This window comes from Brachyhypopomus gauderio, chromosome 7, assembly GCF_052324685.1.
Source record: "Brachyhypopomus gauderio isolate BG-103 chromosome 7, BGAUD_0.2, whole genome shotgun sequence".
In the NCBI taxonomy this organism is placed as follows: Eukaryota; Metazoa; Chordata; class Actinopteri; order Gymnotiformes; family Hypopomidae; genus Brachyhypopomus; species Brachyhypopomus gauderio.
This window is the reverse complement of record NC_135217.1, coordinates 182,501-187,500: the sequence shown is the minus strand read 5'-3', so window position 1 is coordinate 187,500 and position 5,000 is coordinate 182,501. Positions and strand designations below refer to the sequence as shown.

At 48.0% G+C, this 5,000-nt stretch overlaps 16 non-coding genes across 16 annotated transcripts; all 16 read left to right on the top strand.

The window, feature by feature from the left end:
* The first annotated feature begins 48 nt into the window (after positions 1-48).
* On the top strand, positions 49-138 carry trnar-ucu (transfer RNA arginine (anticodon UCU)). Its single transcript is given in 2 exon segments — positions 49-85; positions 103-138. It is a non-coding gene; the product is annotated as a tRNA-Arg (tRNA).
* Positions 139-528: 390 nt separating this feature from the next.
* trnat-agu (transfer RNA threonine (anticodon AGU)) lies at positions 529-602 on the top strand. Its single transcript has one exon. It is a non-coding gene; the product is annotated as a tRNA-Thr (tRNA).
* A 243-nt stretch (positions 603-845) lies between these two features.
* trnat-agu (transfer RNA threonine (anticodon AGU)) lies at positions 846-919 on the top strand. Its single transcript has one exon. It is a non-coding gene; the product is annotated as a tRNA-Thr (tRNA).
* Positions 920-999: 80 nt separating this feature from the next.
* Positions 1,000-1,089, top strand: trnar-ucu (transfer RNA arginine (anticodon UCU)). The gene is given in 2 exon segments: positions 1,000-1,036; positions 1,054-1,089. It is a non-coding gene; the product is annotated as a tRNA-Arg (tRNA).
* Positions 1,090-1,162: 73 nt separating this feature from the next.
* On the top strand, positions 1,163-1,236 carry trnat-agu (transfer RNA threonine (anticodon AGU)). Its single transcript has one exon. It is a non-coding gene; the product is annotated as a tRNA-Thr (tRNA).
* Positions 1,237-1,316: 80 nt separating this feature from the next.
* Positions 1,317-1,406, top strand: trnar-ucu (transfer RNA arginine (anticodon UCU)). The gene is given in 2 exon segments: positions 1,317-1,353; positions 1,371-1,406. It is a non-coding gene; the product is annotated as a tRNA-Arg (tRNA).
* A 785-nt stretch (positions 1,407-2,191) lies between these two features.
* On the top strand, positions 2,192-2,281 carry trnar-ucu (transfer RNA arginine (anticodon UCU)). The gene is given in 2 exon segments: positions 2,192-2,228; positions 2,246-2,281. It is a non-coding gene; the product is annotated as a tRNA-Arg (tRNA).
* A 73-nt stretch (positions 2,282-2,354) lies between these two features.
* Positions 2,355-2,428, top strand: trnat-agu (transfer RNA threonine (anticodon AGU)). Its single transcript has one exon. It is a non-coding gene; the product is annotated as a tRNA-Thr (tRNA).
* Positions 2,429-2,508: 80 nt separating this feature from the next.
* trnar-ucu (transfer RNA arginine (anticodon UCU)) lies at positions 2,509-2,598 on the top strand. The gene is given in 2 exon segments: positions 2,509-2,545; positions 2,563-2,598. It is a non-coding gene; the product is annotated as a tRNA-Arg (tRNA).
* Positions 2,599-3,229: 631 nt separating this feature from the next.
* On the top strand, positions 3,230-3,303 carry trnat-agu (transfer RNA threonine (anticodon AGU)). Its single transcript has one exon. It is a non-coding gene; the product is annotated as a tRNA-Thr (tRNA).
* Positions 3,304-3,383: 80 nt separating this feature from the next.
* Positions 3,384-3,473, top strand: trnar-ucu (transfer RNA arginine (anticodon UCU)). Its single transcript is given in 2 exon segments — positions 3,384-3,420; positions 3,438-3,473. It is a non-coding gene; the product is annotated as a tRNA-Arg (tRNA).
* A 73-nt stretch (positions 3,474-3,546) lies between these two features.
* On the top strand, positions 3,547-3,620 carry trnat-agu (transfer RNA threonine (anticodon AGU)). Its single transcript has one exon. It is a non-coding gene; the product is annotated as a tRNA-Thr (tRNA).
* Positions 3,621-3,700: 80 nt separating this feature from the next.
* Positions 3,701-3,790, top strand: trnar-ucu (transfer RNA arginine (anticodon UCU)). The gene is given in 2 exon segments: positions 3,701-3,737; positions 3,755-3,790. It is a non-coding gene; the product is annotated as a tRNA-Arg (tRNA).
* Positions 3,791-4,258: 468 nt separating this feature from the next.
* trnar-ucu (transfer RNA arginine (anticodon UCU)) lies at positions 4,259-4,348 on the top strand. The gene is given in 2 exon segments: positions 4,259-4,295; positions 4,313-4,348. It is a non-coding gene; the product is annotated as a tRNA-Arg (tRNA).
* A 390-nt stretch (positions 4,349-4,738) lies between these two features.
* On the top strand, positions 4,739-4,812 carry trnat-agu (transfer RNA threonine (anticodon AGU)). The gene has a single exon. It is a non-coding gene; the product is annotated as a tRNA-Thr (tRNA).
* Positions 4,813-4,892: 80 nt separating this feature from the next.
* On the top strand, positions 4,893-4,982 carry trnar-ucu (transfer RNA arginine (anticodon UCU)). The gene is given in 2 exon segments: positions 4,893-4,929; positions 4,947-4,982. It is a non-coding gene; the product is annotated as a tRNA-Arg (tRNA).
* Positions 4,983-5,000: the final 18 nt, after the last annotated feature.

Here is a 5,000-nt window from a genome sequence, read left to right as displayed (position 1 = left end):
ATTCAGCCTCATGCTGAAGAGCAACTGTCAAAACTTTAACACATACTGGGCTCTGTGGCGCAATGGATAGCGCATTGGACTTCTAGACGCAGGTGTGTGGCCATTCAAAGGTTGTGGGTTCGAGTCCCACCAGAGTCATTTTTTCTTTGAAAACAACAAAATTCATCGCTCCTCACTAATGACACCAATGCACAGTAAAAAGCCATGGCGTGGCGTCGTGGCTTAGCTGGTCATAGCGCCTGTCTAGTAAACAGGAAGTCCTGGGTTCAAATCCCAGCGGTGCCTTTCCTTTATGTAAGCAGTTGTTAGGTCATGACATTTAGCCTCCTGCTGAAGAGCAACTGTCAAAACTTTAACACGTACTGGGCTCTGTGGCGCAATGGATAGCGCATTGGACTTCTAGACGCAGGTGTGTGGCCATTCAAAGGTTGTGGGCTTAAGTCCCACCAGAGTCATTTTTTCTTTGAAAACAACAAAATTCATCGCTCCTCACTAATGACACCAATGCACAGTCAAAAGCCATGGCGCGGCGCCGTGGCTTAGCTGGTCATAGCGCCTGTCTAGTAAACAGGAAGTCCTGGGTTCAAATCCCAGCGGTGCCTTACCTTTATGTAAGCAGTTTTTAGGTCATGACATTTAGCCTCCTGCTGAAGAGCAACTGTCAAAACTTTAACACATACTGGGCTCTGTGGTGCAATGGATAGCGCATTGGACTTCTAGACGCAGGTGTGTGGCCATTCAAAGGTTGTGGGTTCGAGTCCCACCAGAGTCGTTTTTTCTTTGAAAACAACAAAATTCATCGCTCCTCACTAATGACACCAATCCACAGTAAAAAGCCATTGCGTGGCGCCGTGGCTTAGCTGGTCATAGCGCCTGTCTAGTAAACAGGAAGTCCTGGGTTCAAATCCCAGCGGTGCCTTTCCATTATGTAAGCAGTTGTTAGGTCATGACATTCAGCCTCATGCTGAAGAGCAACTGTCAAAACTTTAACACATACTGGGCTCTGTGGCGCAATGGATAGCGCATTGGACTTCTAGACGCAGGTGTGTGGCCATTCAAAGGTTGTGGGTTCGAGTCCCACCAGAGTCGTTTTTTCTTTGAAAACAACAAAATTCATCGCTCCTCACTAATGACACCAATCCACAGTAAAAAGCCATTGCGTGGCGCCGTGGCTTAGCTGGTCATAGCGCCTGTCTAGTAAACAGGAAGTCCTGGGTTCAAATCCCAGCGGTGCCTTTCCATTATGTAAGCAGTTGTTAGGTCATGACATTCAGCCTCATGCTGAAGAGCAACTGTCAAAACTTTAATACATACTGGGCTCTGTGGCGCAATGGATAGCGCATTGGACTTCTAGACGCAGGTGTGTGGCCATTCAAAGGTTGTGGGTTCGAGTCCCACCAGAGTCATTTTTTCTTTGAAAACAACAAAATTCATCGCTCCTCACTAATGACACCAATCCACAGTAAAAAGCCATGGCGAGGCTCCGTGGCTTAGCTGGTCATAGCGCCTGTCTAGTAAACAGGAAGTCCTGGGTTCAAATCCCAGCGGTTCCTTTCTATTATGTAAGCAGTTGTTAGGTCATGACATTCAGCCTCATGCTGAAGAGCAACTGTCAAAACTTTAACACATACTGGGCTCTGTGGCGCAATGGATAGCACATTGGACTTCTAGACGCAGGTGTGTGGCCATTCAAAGGTTGTGGGTTCGAGTCCCCCCAGAGTCGTTTTTTCTTTGAAAACAACAAAATTCATCGCTCCTCACTAATGACACCAATCCACAGTAAAAAGCCATGGCGTGGCGCCATGGCTTAGCTGGTCATAGCGCCTGTCTAGTAAACAGGAAGTCCTGGGTTCAAATCCCAGCAGTGCCTTTCTATTATGTAAGCAGTTGTTAGGTCATGACATTCAGCCTCCTGCTGAAGAGCAACTGTCAAAACTTTAACACATACTGGGCTCTGTGGCGCAATGGATAGCGCATTAGACTTCTAGACGCAGGTGTGTGGCCATTCAAAGGTTGTGGGTTCGAGTCCCATGGCGCGGCGCCATGGCTTAGCTGGTCATAGCGCCTGTCTAGTAAACAGGAAGTCCTGGGTTCAAATCCCAGCGGTGCCTTTCTATTATGTAAGCAGTTGTTAGGTCATGACATTCAGCCTCATGCTGAAGAGCAACTGTCAAAACTTTAACACATACTGGGCTCTGTGGCGCAATGGATAGCGCATTGGACTTCTAGACGCAGGTGTGTGGCCATTCAAAGGTTGTGGGTTCGAGTCCCACCAGAGTCGTTTTTGCTTTGAAAACAACAAAATTCATCGCTCCTCACTAATGACACCAATCCACAGTAAAAAGCCATTGCGTGGCGCCGTGGCTTAGCTGGTCATAGCGCCTGTCTAGTAAACAGGAAGTCCTGGGTTCAAATCCCAGCGGTGCCTTTCTATTATGTAAGCAGTTGTTAGGTCATGACATTCAGCCTCATGCTGAAGAGCAACTGTCAAAACTTTAACACATACTGGGCTCTGTGGCGCAATGGATAGCGCATTGGACTTCTAGACGCAGGTGTGTGGCCATTCAAAGGTTGTGGGTTCGAGTCCCACCAGAGTCGTTTTTTCTTTGAAAACAACAAAATTCATCGCTCCTCACTAATGACACCAATCCACAGTAAACAGCCATGGCGTGGCGCCGTGGCTTAGCTGGTCATAGCGCCTGTCTAGTAAACAGGAAGTCCTGGGTTCAAATCCCAGCCGTGCCTTTCTATTATGTAAGCAGTTGTTAGGTCATGACATTCAGCCTCCTGCTGAAGAGCAACTGTCAAAACTTTAACACATACTGGGCTCTGTGGCGCAATGGATAGCGCAATAGACTTCTAGACGCAGGTGTGTGGCCATTCAAAGGTTGTGGGTTCGAGTCCCATGGCGCGGCGCCATGGCTTAGCTGGTCATAGCGCCTGTCTAGTAAACAGGAAGTCCTGGGTTCAAATCCCAGCGGTGCCTTTCTATTATGTAAGCAGTTGTTAGGTCATGACATTCAGCCTCATGCTGAAGAGCAACTGTCAAAACTTTAACACATACTGGGCTCTGTGGTGCAATGGATAGCGCATTGGACTTCTAGACGCAGGTGTGTGGCCATTCAAAGGTTGTGGGTTCGAGTCCCACCAGAGTCGTTTTTTCTTTGAAAACAACAAAATTCATCGCTCCTCACTAATGACACCAATCCACAGTAAAAAGCCATGGCGTGGCGCCGTGGCTTAGCTGGTCATAGCGCCTGTCTAGTAAACAGGAAGTCCTGGGTTCAAATCCCAGCGGTGCCTTTCTATTATGTAAGCAGTTGTTAGGTCATGACATTCAGCCTCATGCTGAAGAGCAACTGTCAAAACTTTAACACATACTGGGCTCTGTGGCGCAATGGATAGCGCATTGGACTTCTAGACGCAGGTGTGTGGCCATTCAAAGGTTGTGGGTTCGAGTCCCACCAGAGTCGTTTTTGCTTTGAAAACAACAAAATTCATCGCTCCTCACTAATGACACCAATCCACAGTAAAAAGCCATTGCGTGGCGCCGTGGCTTAGCTGGTCATAGCGCCTGTCTAGTAAACAGGAAGTCCTGGGTTCAAATCCCAGCGGTGCCTTTCTATTATGTAAGCAGTTGTTAGGTCATGACATTCAGCCTCATGCTGAAGAGCAACTGTCAAAACTTTAACACATACTGGGCTCTGTGGCGCAATGGATAGCGCATTGGACTTCTAGACGCAGGTGTGTGGCCATTCAAAGGTTGTGGGTTCGAGTCCCACCAGAGTCGTTTTTTCTTTGAAAACAACAAAATTCATCGCTCCTCACTAATGACACCAATCCACAGTAAACAGCCATGGCGTGGCGCCGTGGCTTAGCTGGTCATAGCGCCTGTCTAGTAAACAGGAAGTCCTGGGTTCAAATCCCAGCCGTGCCTTTCTATTATGTAAGCAGTTGTTAGGTCATGACATTCAGCCTCCTGCTGAAGAGCAACTGTCAAAACTTTAACACATACTGGGCTCTGTGGCGCAATGGATAGCGCAATAGACTTCTAGACGCAGGTGTGTGGCCATTCAAAGGTTGTGGGTTCGAGTCCCATGGCGCGGCGCCATGGCTTAGCTGGTCATAGCGCCTGTCTAGTAAACAGGAAGTCCTGGGTTCAAATCCCAGCGGTGCCTTTCTATTATGTAAGCAGTTGTTAGGTCATGACATTCAGCCTCATGCTGAAGAGCAACTGTCAAAACTTTAACACATACTGGGCTCTGTGGCGCAATGGATAGCGCATTGGACTTCTAGACGCAGGTGTGTGGCCATTCAAAGGTTGTGGGTTCGAGTCCCACCAGAGTCGTTTTTTCTTTGAAAACAACAAAATTCATCGCTCCTCACTAATGACACCAATCCACAGTAAACAGCCATGGCGTGGTGCCGTGGCTTAGCTGGTCATAGCGCCTGTCTAGTAAACAGGAAGTCCTGGGTTCAAATCCCAGCGGTGCCTTTCCTTTATGTAAGCAGTTGTTAGGGCATGACATTTAGCCTCCTGCTGAAGAGCAACTGTCAAAACTTTAACACATACTGGGCTCTGTGGCGCAATGGATAGCGCATTGGACTTTTAGACGCAGGTGTGTGGCCATTCAAAGGTTGTGGGTTCGAGTCCCCCCAGAGTCGTTTTTTCTTTGAAAACAACAAAATTCATCGCTCCTCACTAATGACACCAATCCACAGTAAAAAGCCATGGCGTGGCGCCGTGGCTTAGCTGGTCATAGCGCCTGTCTAGTAAACAGGAAGTCCTGGGTTCAAATCCCAGCGGTGCCTTTCTATTATGTAAGCAGTTGTTAGGTCATGACATTCAGCCTCATGCTGAAGAGCAACTGTCAAAACTTTAACACATACTGGGCTCTGTGGCGCAATGGATAGCGCATTGGACTTCTAGACGCAGGTGTGTGGCCATTCAAAGGTTGTGGGTTCGAGTCCCACCAGAGTCGTTTTTGCTTTGAAAACAA